The 18,794-nt window shown below is 44.6% G+C and overlaps 1 protein-coding gene across 38 annotated transcripts in view; it reads left to right on the top strand.

Annotated features, from left to right (window-relative positions):
* BASP1 (brain abundant membrane attached signal protein 1) overlaps positions 1 to 18,794 on the top strand; it is a 1,209,505-nt gene that overhangs the window by 959,518 nt on the left and 231,193 nt on the right. The window contains exon 1 of one of the 38 annotated variants that reach the window (XM_050794720.1): positions 6,716 to 6,719. The exons of the other annotated variants lie outside the window; for them this stretch is intronic. The gene's annotated coding sequence lies outside the window, so the exon portion shown is untranslated. Of the gene's footprint in view, positions 1 to 6,715; positions 6,720 to 18,794 lie in introns of those variants that run through there. 38 annotated transcript variants of the gene reach the window in all.

Below are 18,794 nucleotides of genomic sequence, written 5' to 3'. Positions count from 1 at the left end.
TGGCGGGTGCCTATAATCCCAGCTACTTGGGAGGCTGAGGCAGGAGAATTGCTTGAACCCAGGAGGCAGAGGTTGCAGTGAGCCAAGATCGTGCCATTGCACTCCAGCTGGGTGAGAGAGCGAGACTCTGTCTCAAAAAAACATATATATATTACATGGTGATAAGCGCTATAGAAAAAAATTAATTAGCGAAGGGGAATGATGAGTATTTTCATTATTGTTAATACTTTATATACTGGTATGAAAAATTTATTTGAAAGGTCATGTTGGAGATTTTCAAAGAGCAATATTAAAAGAGACTTAAGAGATGGTATTTTGACCTGAAAATGAGAGCACTTAAATTCAGCCACCCGTCCACTAAGAGATCCTGGAAGGGGCAATGTGTGCAGAGAATAAAGAAGGAAGATCTAAACAGAGAAATACTTATTGTGCACTGGAGTTCGACTGTCAGCTTTGGTGCTCCCAGCTTGAAGCTTGGCTAACCAAGTGTCCCCAAAAGGCCTGAGCACAGGCTGGCTGCGATGTACACTCTGCTCGTATTCCTAGGCCAATGCTGAGTCCTTGGTCTTCCCTGGCTAATTTGAAGAGGAGCACTCCCTTAAACTCAGGAGCTCAGAAAGGAGCTGGTGAGAGAGAACCTGGGAACTTTCTGCCTCAGGCCTGGAGTTTCTGTTCTAGGCCTTATTTATTCATTCTATGATGAGTCATCACTGTGATGGCTTCTGGGGCTCAGGAGTGAAAGACAGACAAAGATGCTGACATGATAATTTACTGGGAGAAACACTTTCTTTTTCACTTTTTTTTTTTTTTTTTAAGAGATGGGGTCTCACTATGTTGCCCAGGCTGGTCTTGAACTCCTAGCCTCAAGCGATCTTTCTGTCTCAGCTTCCCAAATGCTAGAATTACAGTTGTGAGCCACTGTGCCTGGGTCTGGAGAAACACTTTACAAGTAATTTCAATAAAGTGTGGTGACCTCCTATACAGCACAGAAGTTAGGGTCCCCGACTTAGGAGCCGGATGATGTGGCTCTGCATTACTGCTTTTTTTTTTTTTTTTTTTTTTTTGGAGATGAAGTCTCGCTCTGGCGCCCAGGCTGGAGTGCAGTGGCCGGATCTCAGCTCACTGCAAGCTCCGCCTCCCAGGTTTACGCCATTCTCCTGCCTCAGCCTCCCGAGTAGCTGGGACTACAGGCGCCCGCCACCTCGCCTGGCTAGTTTTTTGTATTTTTTAGTACAGACAGGGTTTCACCGTGTTAGCCACGATGGTCTCTATCTCCTGACCTCGTGATCCGCCCGCCTCAGCCTCCCAAAGTGCTGGGATTACAGGCTTGAGCCACCGCGCCTGGCCAACTCCATTTCTTTGTGCCTCAATTCCCTCACTTATAAAATGGGATGATAATAATGGTATCTATCCCACGGGAGAAGAACAGTGCCCTACATAGTGAATGCTAAATAACTACCATAGACGTTTTCTCTAGTTACAGAAAAGAAGGCTGAGTTTGCTTAAAAAGTGGCCTCAGGGAAATGAAGAATCCACACCCACTGCCACCTGTAACTCCCTGGAAGATTCCAGCACAAGGATGTGGGCCAATAAAATTTCCTAGCGTTTGGCTTATCCTGATCAGCCCACCTGCTTGGGAGTGGAGTACCTTTACCTTTGTTCCCAGATCAACCTAAAGGAGAAGGTTCAGGGTGGGGGAAGTACAGAGAGGGCTTTGAATTTCTTCACCATACAGGTCGGTATTCTCGTGCTGTTGGTTCCTTTTCCTGATTATTCAATAGGTTTGACAGTCAGGCTGTGAACCCACCTCCGTGGGCAGATGAGATCAGTGCAGTATCAGGTAAGTAGAGCCTTATTTTCCTCCTGAGAGCAATGAGATTTGGTGCTTTCCTCACCCCCACCTCTTCAGCAAATGCCCCTTTGATGTTTTTCCCAGAAGCTTCTATCATAGGACAAGGCAGGGCTTCAAGTTCTTTCCAAAGACACCCTTGATTCTAGACTAGGAACAAGCCCCCAACACCATTTTCATTTTACATTACCTTTATTTAATCTGTCCAACCTAAGCACAAGGTGAAATTAAATGACAAACGTTGGTTTATGGAATCACCCCCAAATCATACAGCACTGGCAATGAAAAACAAGAGAGCCGTATGAATCCCCCATTATCCAGAGAACCTCTTACAACCCTAGTGAAATTAAATAATCCTAAGTAAATGTGCTTTTATCTTGTTGCCACAGAGAAATTAAAAATCAGTAGAAAGAAGAGAAAGAGTGAGCAAGGAAGAAAGAAAAAAGGAGGAACATAGTTTCTCTTTTCAATTTGGAAATTAAATTGCAAAGCTCTCCCTCCTCATTTGTTTGTTTTGTTTTCTTGTTTTTTTGTTTTATGAGACAGAGTCTTACTCTCTCACCCAGGATGGAGTGCAGTGGCGTGATCTTGGCTCACTGCAACCTCCGCCTCCCAGGTTCAAGTGATTCTCCTGCCTCAGCCTCCCAAGTGGCTGGGATTATAGCTGGGATTACAGGCGCCTGCCACCACCCCCAGCTACTTTTTGTATTTGTAATAGAGATGGAGTTTCGCCAGATTGGCCAGGCTGGTCTCAAACTCCTGACCTCAGGTGATCCACCTGTCTTGGCCTCCCAAAGCGTTGGGATTGCAGGCGTGAGTCACCATGTCCGAGCCTCATTTGTTTTTAAAATTGCATATTATCATTCCCATTTAAGAATTCATTAATGCGGCTTTGAAGACTTCCCGAATGGACCACCGAGCTTCCAGGGTTAGGATGACATCTCAGGAGAGCTCACTCAGCCTGTGACCAGGGAGCTGCCTATTTCCTCTTGGTCACTTTCGCTGCAGTTTTGGGGAATAGCTATGTCTCAAGTTTGTGATGTACAATTATCCTGATCAGTGAAAAGCAGGGTTTCAGCACACATAGTTTTTCTTTAGCTATATAAATCATTGTTCGATGAATAGTAGAGGCAATGAACTACTCTAATTTGTCCTACTTTGACTTTAAAAGTAATCTTTAAAATGATACTTTACTAGCACAAATGTATGTTCAAGTTGCAGATTTTAAGTGTTGGGATTACAGGCGTAAGCCACTGTGCCCAGCCATTAATATCTCCTTTTTTGTTGTTTTTTTGAGACAGGTCTCGCTCTGTCACCCAGGCGGGAATGCAGTGGCGCGATTTCGGCTTACTGCAACCTCTGCCTACTGGGTTCAAGCTATTCTGCTGCATCAGCCTCCCGAGTAGCTGGGGCTACAGGTGCCCACCACCATACCCAGCTAATTTTTGTACTTTTAGTAGAAATGGGATTTCACCATATTGGCCAGGCTGATCTCGAACTCTTGACCTTGAGATCCACCCACCTTCACCTCCGAAAGTGCTGGGATTACCGGCGTGAGCTACTGTGTCTGGCCCAATAATAGCTTCTTGATCTGTTATCACTCATTGTTGTATAATGTGTGTGACTTACAAGCCCAGTGATATAGTTTGGCTCTGGGTCCCCACCTAAATCTCATCTTGAATTGTAATCCTCACATGTCAGGGAGGGGCCTGGTGGGAGGTGACTGAGTCATGGGGTCAGTTTCCCCATACTGTTCTTGTTATAGTGAGGGAGTTCTCACAAGAGCTAATAGTTTTAAAAGTGGCAGTTTCTCTCCGGGCTCAGTGGCTCACACCTGTAATCCCAGCACTTTGGGAGGCCTCGAGGCAGGCAGATCACAAGGTCAAGAGTTCAACACCAGCCTGGCCAATATGGTGAAACCCCATCTCTACTACAAATAGAAAAATTAGCTGAGTGTGGTGGCACATGCCTGTAGTCCCAGCTACTCGAGAGGCTGAGGCAAGAGAATCTCTTGAACCTGGGAGGCGGAGGTTGCAGTGAGCCGAGACTCCACCACTGCACTCCAGCCTGGGTGACACAGTGAGACTCCACCTCAAAAAAAAAAAAGTGGCAGTTTCAGCTGGGCATGGTGGCTCACACCTGTAATCCCAACACTTTGGGAGGCCAAAGTGGGCAAATCACTTGAGGTCAGAAGTTCAATACCATCCTGGCCAACATGGTGAAACCCTGTCTCCACTAAATATATGAAAATTGGCTGGACGTGATGGTGCTCACTTGTGATCCCAGTTACTCTGGAGGCTGAGGTAGAATTGCTTGAACCCGGTGGGTGGAGGTTGCGGTGAACCGAGATCGTGCCACTGCACTCCAGGCTGGGCAACAGAGCATCTTTTTCTCTCCTGCCACCATTTAAGATGTGCCTTGCTTCCCCTTCGCCTTCTGCCATGATTGTAAGTTTCCTGAGGCCTCCCCAGTCATGCAGAACTGTGAGTCAATCAAATCTCCTTTCTTTATAAATTACCGAGTCTCAGGTAGTATCTTTATAGCAGTGTGAGAACGGACAAATACACCTGGGTCTTGCTGGACATTTGAATGTGCAGATTCTGTGTTTTAAGAGTGAACTCCCGGCAGGGTGCAGTGGCTCATGCCTGTAATCCCAGCACTTTGGGAGGCCGAGGCGGGTGGATCATGAGGTCAGGAGATTGAGACCATCCTAGCCAACACGGTGAAACCCTGTCTCTACTAAAAATACAAAAAATTAGCCGGGCATGGTGGCAGGCGCCTATAGTCCCAGCTACTCGGGAGGCTGAGGCAGGAGAATCACTTGAACCTGGGAGGCGGAGCTTGTAGTGAGCCGAGATCTTGCCACTGCACTCCAGCCTGAGCAACAGAGCGAGACTCCGTCTCAAAAAAAAAAGAGAAAAAAAGAGTGAATTCCTGGTCTGGCGCATAGTGACTCACGCCTGTAATCCCAGCACTTTGGGAGCCCGAGGAGGGGGATCACGAGGTCAGGAGTTCGAGACCAGCCTGACCAACATGGTGAAACCCGTCTCTGCTAAAAATACAAAAATTAGCCGGGTGCGTGCGTGTAATTCTAGCTACTCAGGAGGCTGAGGCAGGAGAATAGCTTGAACCTGGGAGGCAGAGGTTGCAGTGAGCCGAGATCGTACCACTGCACTCCAGCCTGGGAGACAGAGCAAGGCTCTGTCTCAAATTAAAAAAAAGTGAACTCCCTTGTACAACTCTACAGGAATGTACAAGAATAGGCTTCAGTTTTGAAAATCATTTAAATTATTTATCAGTATACAGTTCAGCAGCATCGAGTGTATTCACAATGTAGTGCCACCATCACCACAATCCACTAGTTTGGTTTTAAAAGTTATTTCCAAGAGTCTATGTCATATAACTTTGAAGGGCGCACATGTATATATCAGCCATTCCGTTAAAATCACTATTTGTACTGTTGCCTAATTATTAATACTTTAGTTCAAACTTTAATTAATTAATTAATTTCTTGGCCGGGCGCGGTGGCTCACGCCTGTAATCCCAGCACTTTGGGAGGCCGAGGCGGGCGGATCACAAGGTCAGGAGATCGAGACCACGGTGAAACCCCGTCTCTACTAAAAATACAAAAAAAAATTAGCCGGGCGCGGTTGTGGGCGCCTGTAGTCCCAGCTACTCGGGAGGCTGAGGCAGGAGAATGGCGTGAACCCGGGAGGCGGAGCTTGCAGTGAGCCGAGATCGCGCCACTGCACTCCAGCCTGGGCGACAGAGCGAGACTCCGTCTCAAAAAAAAAAAAATAAAATAAAATAAATAAATTAATTAATTTCTTTAATTAATTTCTTCAATTTAAACTTCAAAATAAAATAAATAAAATTAAATTAAATTAAATTAAAGGCTGGGTACAGCGGATCACACCTGTAATCCCAGCACTTTGGGAGGCTGAGGCAAGAGGATTGCTTGAGCCCAGGAGTCTGAGACCAGCCTGGGCAACATAGTGAGACCTTATCTCTACAAAAGTAAATAAAATAAACTTGCCCTCTCCCCCTTAAGTTTAGAATTCTCTCTTGTCCTTTCCTTGCAGTGTTTCCAGAAAATTCAGAACCCTAGAGATGCTGGGAGTTGGGATTTGCAGACATGGCTTGATCTCTATGTAGTGTTTTCAAGACTTTAATTAGCTACTTACCCTAATTTCTTTAGTTAGTATCTTAACTGTTCCCTGAGCTAATCCTAGTGACCTGAAATCTCATCAAGTTCTTTCTGAGGAAAATAAGAACATTCACTCCTATGACATCCTTTTTCCTCCCAGAATAAGAAGTAATCATTGTTGATAAAAGGTCACTGACTTTTTTTTACTAGAATGATCCTCATGACAGCCCTTTGAAGACACTGTTGTCATCTCCATTTACAGATGATGAGATGGAAGTACAGAGAGGGTAAGTAACCCTCACTGCATCACACAGCAAGGAGAGTGCAGAGCCAGGACTTAAACCCAGGCAGCTGGCTCCAGAGAGCTCCAGTGCTCACACCTGGCCTCCAGAGCCCATACCTTGTCTTCATAGCAAGGATCAATGTTTTTGCTGACTTCTCCCCAGTGCTTCAGTACCATGGAAAAATCTGTGTCACAAACGAGAAAGACACAAGGTTTTGGGAACTGGAGGCACTATCGAATCTCCCTATGTGACTTGGACATGTCTCATAGCTCTTCTGGATCTTTCTTTCTTATTTCAGAAGAAATAATACACATAGAGGGATTAACATAAAAAATTCAATAAACATTCTCTATTGTTATTTGGAGACAAATAGAACTGGCTGGCCAGGCGTGGTGGCTCACACCTGTAATCCTGGAACTTTTGGAGGCCGAACAGGGGGATTGCTTGAGCTTAGAAGCATGAGACCAGCCTGGGCAACATAGTGAGATCTCGCCTCTCAAAAAAAAAAAAAAAAAAAAAAAAAAATTAGCTGGACGTGGTGTCCTACACCTGTAGTCCCAGCCACTCAGGTGACTGAGGTAGGAGGATTACTTGAGCCTGGGAGTTTGGGCGGCGATGAGCTGTGATGGCACCACTGTACTTCAGCCTGAGTGACAGAGCAACACGCTGTCTAAAAAAAAAAAGTAACAAAAAAAAAAAAAGAGAGGAAAAAGAAAGTCACAGGTGGACATGGTGGCTCACGCCTGTAATCCCAGTACTTTGGGAGGCCAAGGTGGGCGGATCGCCTGAGGTCAGGAGTTCGAGACCAGCCTGGCCAACATGGTGAAATCCCGTTTCTACTAAAAAAAAAAAAAAAAAAAAAAAAAAAAAAAAAAAATTACAAAAATTAGCCAGGTGTGGTGGCAGGCGCCTGTAATCCCAGCTACTTGGGAGGCTGAGGCAGAAGAATTGCTTGAACCTGGGAGGTGGAGGTTGTAGTGAGCCAAGATTGCACCATTGCACTCCAGCCTAGGTGACAAGAGCAAGACTTCATGTAAAAAAAAGAAAGTCACCTTGCTTTGCTACATTGTAGTTTCCTTTATGTAAAATAGAACTTATCATACATAACTTCCAGGGTTGCTGGTAGATTGCTTAGGACATTGTCTGACAGATTAGGGAACCTGAATAAATAGTAGTCTTTAGCAATATTAGGTATTATATAAAATCCCAAGTTCTAGAAGCAGCCAATTTGTTTTCCAAATAAAGCAGACCTTCCTTTCATTGAACAAAGAATAAAATAAGAACCTGAGTCCCATCTCCCTTCGTCTAGTCCCCAAAGAGACCGCCCACGCTGAGGCCCACCAACCAGCAATGCGTTAGGGATAAACGACTAGGCTAAGTCCCCTTGAATGATTTCTTTGCCCCTAAACCCTCTGAATATATCTCATTTCTAAAAGACCTATCACTAACCCTAAAAGCCATCAGACCAGCGGGAAACAAAAAAATCGAACAATGCAACCAAACACAAGACAAAGCTTTGACGTCTGGCCAGCTTGTGAGATAGAGATAGGAATGAATGCACAAAAAGTAGAGGCAGTCCAGTGGGCCTGTATATCCATCGTAGGGACATGGTCCTGGCTCCAACATGCCGAGGTATGTCTGTTGTGATCCTACAAGTTGGAATGATGGAACTGCTTGGATGCCATTTGCACAATGATCCTGAAATCTGACAGGGAAATACTGTTTGACAGTCATGCCTAATATGGGTAAAATTGAAAATCGAGTGTTGGATCTTAATTCCATTCCAGGCTATTTAAAAAAAATAAGCCCAAGAGAATGCAGAGGATGAAATAACAGTTTCTAGGCCAATTAGAAAACGAGGTAATAGTATCAGGAGTGAGTCAGAGAAAAAAATCCAAAACAACAACCTCGATTATTTTTCTTTGTTGTGTGATGTGGTTTTAAAACAATGACCTGCACATCCTGCTTACACCAACTGTTAAAAATAGCATTAGGAGTTTTTGTTTTAATCTCTCCTGGGCATAGGCTATGATATCAATTACCTTTGTACATAGAGCAACTTTCGTCTTAAGAAGAGGGAAAATGGGGATTTTGGAGAGCAGCAAAATAATTCAGAAACATAAGGACACAAGGCTGGGCTTGGTGGCTCACGCCTGTAATTCCAGCAATTTGGGAGGCCAAGGTGGGCAAATCATTTGAGCCCGGGAGTTTGAGACCAGCCCAGGCAAAATGGCAAGACCCGTCTCTACTCAAAATAGAAAAATTAGCTGGGCATGGTGGTGTCCACCTGTAGTCTCAGCTACACAGGAGACTAAGGTGGAAGGACCGCCTAGCCCAGGAGGTTGAGGCTGAGATTGTGCCATTGCACTCCAGCCTGGGTGACAGTGAGATCCTGTCTCAAAAAGAAAGAAAGACAGAGAGAGAGAGAGAGAGAGAAAGAGAGAGAGAGAGAGAGAGAAAGAGAGAGAGAGAAAAGAAAGAAAGAGAAATGTAAGGAGCCAGCTCTGACTCCAAAAGAAAGAAAGAAAGAAGAGAGAGAGAGAGAGAGAGAAAGAAAGAAAGAAAGAAAGAAAGAAAGAAAGAAAGAAAGAAAGAAAAAAGAAAAAAGAAAGAAAGAAAGAAATGTAAGGAGCCAGCTCTGACTCCTATGGACAACCTTGAAGATTTATTCTACCAGTGTTGTGTCTCCCTCTCTCCTCTCTCTCCCTCCAGTGATTTCACAGCTCTGCATACCTGTCTTGCACACCTGCCGTGTTCTAGGCACTAAACAGAGGCAGAAAGCAGAAAGCTCCACTGTGGAGACCACGTCTGTCCACTGCGTTCTGTGCAATGTCAGGCGTGTTATGTAACTGTTTTGTTTTCTGAGGCTGAAGAGAAAATGGTTTCTCTGAGGAGACAGCCAATGAACCAAACACACCCTTGAAGCTCCTAAAATAAATTTCATTTAACACTTAATGCTAATGTTATCAGTCTTCTGGAAGTTCATTTCATTCCAAGAATAGCTTCTAGACTTTTTATTGCAGTCTGTTTAGTAAGTATAGACTGGAGAGTTGAACAAAACATGGTACCAAGAAAAATGTGTCAATAGCCCCCTGGGTAGCAGGAAATGTCCATTCCATTTTTGTGGTTGGCGCATGACTGATGCAAACATGCTAGTCATCCATAGCTCTTTCAAGAGAAATGCCAATTTTTAAAAAAAATTTTATTTTATTTTAAGTTCCAGGGTACACGTGCAGGACATGCAGATTTGTTACATAGGTAAACGTGTGCCATGGTGGTTTGCTGCACCTATCAACCCATCACCTAGGTATGAAGCCCCACATGCATTAGCTGTTTATCCTGATGCTCTCCCTCCCCACCCCCACAACAGACTCCAGTGTGTGCTATTCCCCTCCCTGTGTCCATGTGTTCTCATTGTTCAGCTCCCACTTATGACTGAGAACATGTAGTGTTTGGTTTTTCTGTTCCTGTGTTAGTTTGCTAAGGATGATGGTTTCCACCTCCATCCATGTCCCTGCAAAGGACATGATCTCATTCCTTTTTATAGCTGCATAGTATTCCATGATGTATATGTAGCATACTGAGAAATGCCAATTCTAAGGTGTTACGTGTACAAGGCAGTGGACCTCTGAATGGGCTCCCCTAGGAAATTGTTAGAAATGTCCATTCTTGCATCCCAGATCTACTGAATCTGAAACTGTGGAGTTGGGGCCCAGAAATCAACTTTAATTGCCCTCCAGTGGATTATTTATACATGCTTATGTATGTTTTTCATAATTTCAAATTTTCCAGTCATGTCATTCTAATGAATCTTAATTCTATGTAAAACTTGGTAAAAAGCCCTCTGACCAACTTTTTCTTTCTATAACTTGAGTTTCAGGTATCACTTCCACAACTAGAACCTCATACTGCCATCACTCTTTAACTAGACAGCATCGTAAACTTTCTTTCTTTCTCTTTCTTTTTCTTTCTTTCCTTCCTTCCTTCCTTCCTTCCTTCCTTCCTTCCTTCCTTCCTTCCTTCCTTCCTTCCTTCCTTCTTTCTTTCTTTCTTTCTTTCTTTCTTTCTTTCTTTCTTTCTTTCTTTCTCTTTCTTCTTTTTTTTATTCGGAGTTTTGCTCTTTTCACCCAGGCTGGAGTGCAATGGCACAATCTCGGCTCACTACAGCCTCCTCCTCCAGGGTTCAAGTGATTCTTCTGCCTCAGCCTCCTGAGTAACTGGGACTACAATCATGTGCCACTAAGCCCGGCTAATTTTTGTATTTTTAATAGAGATGGGGGTTTCACCATATTGGCCAGGCTGGTCTCGAACTCCTGACCTTGTGATCCGCCTGCCTCAGCCTCCCAAAGTGCTGGGATTACAGGTGTGAGCCACCGAGCCCGGCCCATAAACTGTTTTTCTTATAGCACCTTAAAACGCTCTATTTCTTGGCTGGCATGCTAGCTTATATCTGTAATCCCAGCACTTTGGGAAGCTGAGGCGGGAGGATGGCTTGCGCCTGGGTGTTTGAGACCAGCCTAGGTAACATGGTGAGACCCTGTCTTCAAATAAAATAAAATAAAAAGCATAAAAATGCTCTATTTCTTACAAAGACATGAGAGTTTTAATAAAAGAGAACAAAGCACCATCAAATAGTTTCAGACAGGCTGATGTGTAGGTTCTTTACAATATTTAAAAGAATGTTACTACTAGTAGACTAGTAATATGACTACTGGGTAGTAAATGTTCTTGCGGGGCTGAGAGAATGCATCATGTACAACTGGCAGTCGTGAGCTAAGTCCAGTATAGAAACATTTCTTCTCCTGGATGGCGTCATCACCTAATTCCTGCAGAGCATCTGACATTTTATGTGCTTTTAGGGGTCGTGTCGTCGGAAGAATGAGCAGCCGTCTGTTGGGGCTGGCTCGTGCTGCTCAGGACAGCGCAAAAGCCAGCTGAGCACATTTCTTCCCAACTCAGTGTTTGGAAACATCATGCTGGCAACAGCCATGCCTGGAGCATTTACACCATGAAACTGGCAAACACTGCAAGTGGGAACTTCTTAAGTTTTTTTTATTTTTTGAGAGCTGGTTCACGTCACCACTGAAGTTAGAAGAATATGGAGCTCCAAGACAGGCCCTACTGACTGAGCTCATCTCCTCCGGAATAGCAGTCTTTGGAAGTACTGTTTTAGGATCAATCAAGACTCATCTTTATGCTTGTTGGGATGGTACTCACACTGGGATGCAAAGCCAGCCTGTTAGAGGATTTGTCTGTGCAACTTAATTGTTGCTGTTCTTGCTCCTTCTATGCAGCCTCTGTGGACCTCGCAGGCATCTATCAGGCGCCCCTGTCTCCTGCCAGGTCTGCAGCTACTGCAGGAGGGAGGCCCAGAAGTGTCAGAGCTGATGGGCTCAGCCATGCAGGGGTGACTCCCTATCCCTCTCTCTGCCTCCTCCTTTTGTAGTCTGCTCTGGGGTCAATCAGGGGACTAGAGGTTTTAGTGAAAAAGCTAGTTCCAGCTGGGTGCAGTGGCTCACGCCTGTAATCCCAGCTTGGGCGGCTGAGGTGGGTGGAATACTTGAGGTCAAGAGTTGAAGACTAGCCTGGCCAACATGATGAAACCCCATCTCTACTAAAAATACAAAAAAAAGAAAGAAAGAAAAGAAAAGAAAGAGAGAGAGAGAAAGAAAAAAGAAAGAAAGAAAGAAAGAAAAGAAAGAAAGAAAGAAAGAAAAGAAAGAGAAAGAAAGAGCAAAAGCTAGTTCCACTTCAACATATAAAGTTAGCATTTACTAAGCACATAATATGATCCAGACACTCTGCTAATAACTCGACAAACACCCTCATTTAGTATTTCCAGAAGCACCAAGAGATAAGGATTTCTCGTATCTTCATTTTTCAGGTGAGAAAGCTGAGATTCTGAGAGGTAGGTTATAGCCACGATCATCGAGGATTTGAACTTGGTGTGTCTGACTCCTGTCCCTCTTCCTCGAATCAGAGGTGAGTTCATGGGGCGAACATAGGTCTGAGTCACAGACACCAGACCCTTCTTCGGATTCATCTTGTGTCTGGGTTTTCTTTCCTTGGGCTGTATTATCTCCCTGGCTCCCTTTTGTCTTTCGTGCAAACAGACATCTGGTAGGTCGGTCTCATGAGGTCACCAGATGTGCCCAAGTAGGTTTCAAGCCCTGGATTAGACACGGTGTAAGTTCAAGCTAGGACAGCCTCCTCCCAACTAGTCAATCAGGGCTTTGTTAAGTGTTTATTAGAGTGATTTGCTTTATAATTACCCACAGAGCTTTAAAAACACAGATACTTTAGGCCCCACCCTAGAAATCTCGATTTATTGATTAAGGCATAAGGCCTGGGAATTTTCTATAAGCTCTCTCTCTCTCTCTCTTTTTTTTTAGACGGAGTCTCACTCTGCCGTCCAGGCTGGAGTTGAGTGGCGCAATCTCAGCTCACAGAACTCTCTACCTCACGGGTTCAAGCGATTCTCCTGCCTTAACCTTCCAGATAGATGTGACTACAGGCATGCACCACCATGTCTGGCTACTTTTTATATTTTTAGTAGAGATGGGGGTTTCGCTGTATTGGCCAGGCTGGTCTCAAACTGATGACCTCAGGTGATCCACCCACCTTGACCTCCCAAGGTGCTGGGATTACAGGCATGAGTCAACGCACCTGGTCTTTATAAGCTATTGAAGGGTATAAACAACTAGAAAGTTCTCCCAGTGTTAGATACCTAGAAATGCCAAAATTTTTCAACATCCTTTTCAATGTGTAATTGAGCTCTCAAAATAGTAATGAAAGCTATCTTCAGACAGCTCTCAAGACAGTATCTTCTGGGGCCAAAATCATGGAAGGAACTGGAAACCAGGCTGTTGAACACATGCGCTGAGAAGCAGCTGTGCTTGGTGACAGGTCGTGGTGAGAGGAAGGGAAGAGGGTCTAGCCATCAATCAGGGGACTATTTTCTACAATTATTTAGTATTGGATACACCCCCAGAATACTATCCTTTATACACAGATACTTTAGGTCCTCCCCTAGAAATCTAAATTTATTGATTAAGGCATAAGGCCTGGAAATTTTCTATAAGCTCTCTCTCTCTCTCTCTTTTTTTTTTTTTTTTTTAAGACGGAGTCTCGCTCTGCCGCCTAGGCTGGAGTTGAGTGGCGCGTTATAACGTTATAACATTTGACTAAGATTCATCCATGTTGTTGCAAGATGTAGTTCATTCATTTCTCGGCTATATAATATTCCATTGTGTGGCTAAACCACAACCTACCTATTCCTTCTCCTGTCAATGGACATTTGGAGTGTTTCGAGTTTTTTACCCTTAAGCAGTTATGAAATTGCATGCACAGGCCTCCTGGTACACACGTGACAGATTTTTTTCTAGGAATGGAACGTATTCAGAGAAGAACTCTTGATTCTTTCCCCTAAGCTTTTCCCACCTACTGTCTCCCGGATAGCACATCATGGCAACTCCACACTTCCGCTTGCTCCAGACAAAGCTTTGGCGCCATCTGTGTTGGTTTTCTGTGGCTGCTGTTACAAATCACCACAAATTGATTGGCTTAAAACAACACCAATTTGTTATTTCGCTTTTTAAATTTTTTTTTTTTTTTTTTTAGACGGAGTCTCGCTGTGTCGCCCAGGCTGGAGTGCAGTGGCCGGATCTCAGCTCACTGCAAGCTCTGCCTCCCGGGTTTTTACGCCATTCTCCTGCCTCAGCCTCCCGAGTAGCTGGGACTACAGGCGCCCGCCACCTCGCCCGGCTAGTTTTTTGTATTTTTTAGTAGAGACGGGGTTTCACCGTGTTAGCCAGGATGGTCTCGAACTGCTGACCTCGTGATCCGCCCGTCTCGGCCTCCCAAAGTGCTGGGATTACAGGCTTGAGCCACCGCGCCCGGCCTTAAATTTTTTAGATTAGAAGTCCAACATGGGTCTCATCATATTAAAATCAAGACACCGTCAGGGCTGTGCCCCTTCTGCAGGCCCTGGAATCGGATGCTGCCTGGCTTTTCCCAGCATCTAGAGTCTGTCTCCATTTCTCAGCTAATGGCTGCATGCCTCCATCTTTACACTCAGCTGAGTCTTTCTCAGGATGCCATCTCTCTGTTTCTCCCTCTTCTGCCTCTCTTTTCTACGCTGAAGAACTCTTGTGATTATATTGGGCTCATTTAGATATTCTAGGATAATCTCCCAATGTTAAGATCATCTGATTCGAAGCCTTAATTCCATCTGCAACCTTAATTCATTCCCCTTTGCCATGTAGCCTCAAGTAATCACAGGTTCCGGGGATTGGGACATAGACATCTTTGGGGAACCATTATTCTGCTTCCTACACCATCTTTGAAAACTCTCTTTCACATGATATAACCAATCAGCTAGAAGACCCTGCCAACTCAGTTGTCAACATAAATTAAAAATCCACCACTTCTTACCACTCTACTGCTGTCCCTACAGCAGTAGAATGGTAATTCTGAGAGACAATGGTTCAATCCACCATCATCTTCCTTGGGACTATTATAATAGTGTTCTGAACACAGGTCCTGTGTTCATCCTTGCAGCCTCATCTCAATTACCAGCCATAATGATCCTCCTAAAATGTAAATCAAATCATGTCACTCTTTACACAAAACTGTCCAATGCTTTTCATTTTTTGTTGAGACGGAGTCTCACTCTGCCACCCAGGCTGGAGTGCAGTGGTGTGATCTCAGCTCACTGCAGCCTCCACCTCCTGGGTTCAAGTGATTCTCCTGCCTCAGCCTCCCAAGTAGCTGGGATTACAGGTGCCTGCTACCATGCCCGACTGAGTTTTGTAGTTTTAGTAGAGACGGGGTTTCTCCATGTTGGCCAGGCTGGTCTCTAACTCCTGACCTCAAGTGATTGGCCTGCCTCGGCCTCCCAAAGCGCTGGGATTATAGGCATGAGCCACTGCACCTGGCCCAGTGTTTTTCATTTTCTCAGAATAAAAACCCAGATTCTTGCAATGGCCTATACATCTACTAGACTCATGCACCCTCTTCCACTCCTGACCTCTCTGCCTCATCTGCTACTCCTCCTCCCATTACTCACGCCTCGCCTTTAACTTACTATATAATTTACTTATTATTGTTTCCCTCCTTCTTTCTAAAACAGTTAAGTTCCATGGGAGTAAGAGTTTTGTCTGAGTTATCCACAGATACCTACGCAGAGTTTGGAACTCAGTATTTATACTAAAAATGATTTGTTTCCAAAGCAGCAGCATGGACAGAAGATGAGGCCCTGGGCTAGCAAAAGAGGGAAGATGAAAACACGAGCGCTACACGAATCTGAGAACAGAGAAAAGTTTCTCCCTGGTGTGCGCGGTGGCTCATGTCTGTAATCCCAGCACTTCGGGAGGGCAAGGCGGGTGGATCACCTGAGGTCAGGAGTTCGAGACCAGCCTGGACAACATGGTGAAACCCCTTCTTAACTAAAAATACAAAAAAATTAGCTGGGCATGGTGGCGGGCACCTGTAATCCCAGCTACTCGGTAGGCTGAGGCAGGAGAATTGCTTGAACCCAGGAGGCGGAGGAGGTTGCAGTGAGCCAAGATCACACCACTGCACTCTAGACTGGGCGACAGAGCAAGATTCTGTCTCAAAAAAGAAGAAAGAGAGAGAGAGGAGAGAGAGAGAGAGAAAAGAAAAAGAGAAAAGAAAGGAGGAAGGGAGGAAAGAAAGAAAGAGGGAAGGAAGGAAGGAAGGAAGGCAGGCAAAGAAAGGTGAGAAGACACATGAGCTTTTCTTTCCATTCACTCTTCCTTTTTCCATCATTCTCCATAACCTCATTGCTGCTGCATGCTACATGGGACTCAGTTTAAATGTGGATGAAAGGAAAGATCTTATGGCTAGATGTAACCACAATGACTCAAATAGTAGCTGGGATTACAGGCATTCGCCACCACGCCTGGCTAATTTTTTTTGTATCTTTAGTAGAGACAGGGTTTGGCTATGTTGACCACGGTGGTCCCGAACTCCTGACCTCAAGTGATCCGCCTGCCTCAGCCTCCCAAAGTGCTGGGATTACACGCATGAGCCACTGCGCCTGGCTGTTTCCCAAGTCATCTAAGAAATTATTATCAAGGGCCTACTGTCAAGTGTGTTTGGGGTTGAATTTATGCAACCTGCATGGTCAAGGTATTCTGGAAGCCAAGAAATTAACATGAGAAGTGGTCTCAAGGACGGGCATGGTGGCTCACACCAGTAATCCCAGCACTTTAGGAGGCTGAGGTGGGCGGATGACTTGAACTCAGGAGTTTGAGACCAGCCTGGGCAACATGGCAAAATCCCATCTCTACAAAAAGTACAAAACACTAGCCGGGGGTGGAGATGCATGCCTGTAGTCTCAGCTACTTGGGTAACTGAGGTGAAAAAATAGCTTGAGCCCAGGAGACAGAGGTTGTAAGCCAAAATAGCTTGAGCCAGATCCTGTCTCAAAAAAAAAAAAAAAAAAAAGGCCGGGGGCGCAGAAGCTTGTTGCACTTTGGGAGTGAGCCACGAGGTCAGATCGAGAGACGATGCTAACCGGTGAAACCCCGTCTCTACTAAAAAATACAAAAAAATAGCCGGGTGAGGTGGCGGGCGCCTGTACCCAGCTAGAGCCAGGCAGGAGAATCGTAAACCCGGGAGGCGGAGCTTGCAGTGAGCTGAGATCCGGCCACTGCACTCCAGCCTGGGTGACAGAGCAAGACTCCGTCTCAAAAAAAAAAAAAAAAAAAAAAAGAGAAAGAGAGAGAAGAGAAGAGAAAAAGAAGTGATCTCAGGCTGGTGATGCCCCTGAACCTTTGAGAGAAGCAAGTAAGTCTGTAACTTTCTGAAGGAGGAACATGCCCTCCACCCAGACTTCCCTGAATTTTCATAGGCAAATCCCCACTGATAATGAGTTCACCATCCAAAATTCCACATCCCACAGGGGAGCTCTCCATGTGAACAGAGTGAAACCAACAGCAGGTAAAGTCAACAGCTGGGTCAAGCTGCCAATAACTCTAGACAATAGAACAATGGGATGAAGACCATGCTGTATATTTGCTCTGGTTTGTACGTGTTCCCTCCAAAACGTTGAAACTTAATTCCCATGTGTTGATATTAAGAGATGAGGCATTCTAGGAAGTTGATAAGTCATAAGACTCCACCCTCATGAATGAATTAGTGCCTCATGAATGAATTAGTGCCTCATGAATGAATTAGTGCCTCATGAAAGGGCCAGAGGGAACTAGCAGAGGCTTTTGTTTGCCCTCTGCCTTCCAACATGGGAGAACACAGCGTAAAGACCCTGGTCGGACACTGAATGCCTTCATCTTGGACTTCCCAACCTCTAGATCCCTGAGAAATAGATTTCTATTGTTTGTAAATTACCCAGTTTGTAGTACTTTGTTATAGCGGCATGAATGAATTAAGACAATGTTTAAACGGATGAAAGGCCAAAATAAGTAAATACTTAGAAAACACAAGGAGAAACAAAACAATAATCAAGAAGACCAGCAACATCTGGAAAAGAGCACAATTGGCTGGCTATGGTGACTCACACCTGTAATCCCAGCACTTTGGGAGGCCAAGGTGAGCAGATTTGCTTGAGCTCAGGAGGTGGAGACCAGCCTGGGCAACATGGCAAAACCCCATCTCTACAAAAAAATACAAAAAATTAGCCGGGAATAGTCCCAGCTACTCTAGGAGGCTGAGCGGGGAGGATAGCTTGAGACCAGGAGTTCACAACTACAGTGAGCCATGATCCTGCCACTGCACTGCAGCCTGGGTGATGGAGTGAGACCTTGTCTCAAAAAAAAAAAAAAAAAAAAAAAAAAAAAAAAGAAAAGAAAAAAATATGGTGACAGATAAATGTAAATGCTGGTATCTCCATAACCAGAGGAAGACTTGAGCAGAACTTGATATACAGTGGATCTGCCTTGCAGCCATTTCAAAGTTGTTTTACTGATAACTTCTACTGAAGATCAGAACACTGCTTCATCTTTAACATGTGGTTCATTAGTTAGGTAACTTTGCAATTCTGTGAGAATGTTAAACATTTACTACACTCAGAATAAAGATGCACTAAGATAGAAAATGTGTCTTATCATCTCAAATTCGGTCCTGTTAGGATCAAAGCTTGGGGGTTTGAAGAAGTCAACAGACTTTAGCATACAGTAGGATGATCATTTGGGTCATCCACAATATCAACTAGCAGTGCTTGTAAAGTAAACAACTCTGGAGGAGGTAGTCTCTGCTGTAGGATATATCTCAGTTCTCTGTGTAACACACGATGCTTTTTAGCTTCGTCAGGACTGTTAGGAACACAGCAAAAATATCTGCAGCCAAGTAACTAAGCAATGATTCAATAGAATGCCAATGGCAGAAGTGAAGGAGTTGATCCCAACACTCATGGCAAACCTCATTGGAGAAAGGAAAGACAGATTTTTGTAACGATTATTTGGAAAATATTTCCTCTTGCCTTTCCTGTCTTGGTAAATTGTACTACTGTCTACCCAGTTTCCCAAAATAGAAA

This window comes from Macaca thibetana, chromosome 6, assembly GCF_024542745.1.
Source record: "Macaca thibetana thibetana isolate TM-01 chromosome 6, ASM2454274v1, whole genome shotgun sequence".
Lineage (NCBI taxonomy): Eukaryota > Metazoa > Chordata > Mammalia > Primates > Cercopithecidae > Macaca > Macaca thibetana.
This window is presented reverse-complemented; position numbering and strand designations above follow the sequence as displayed.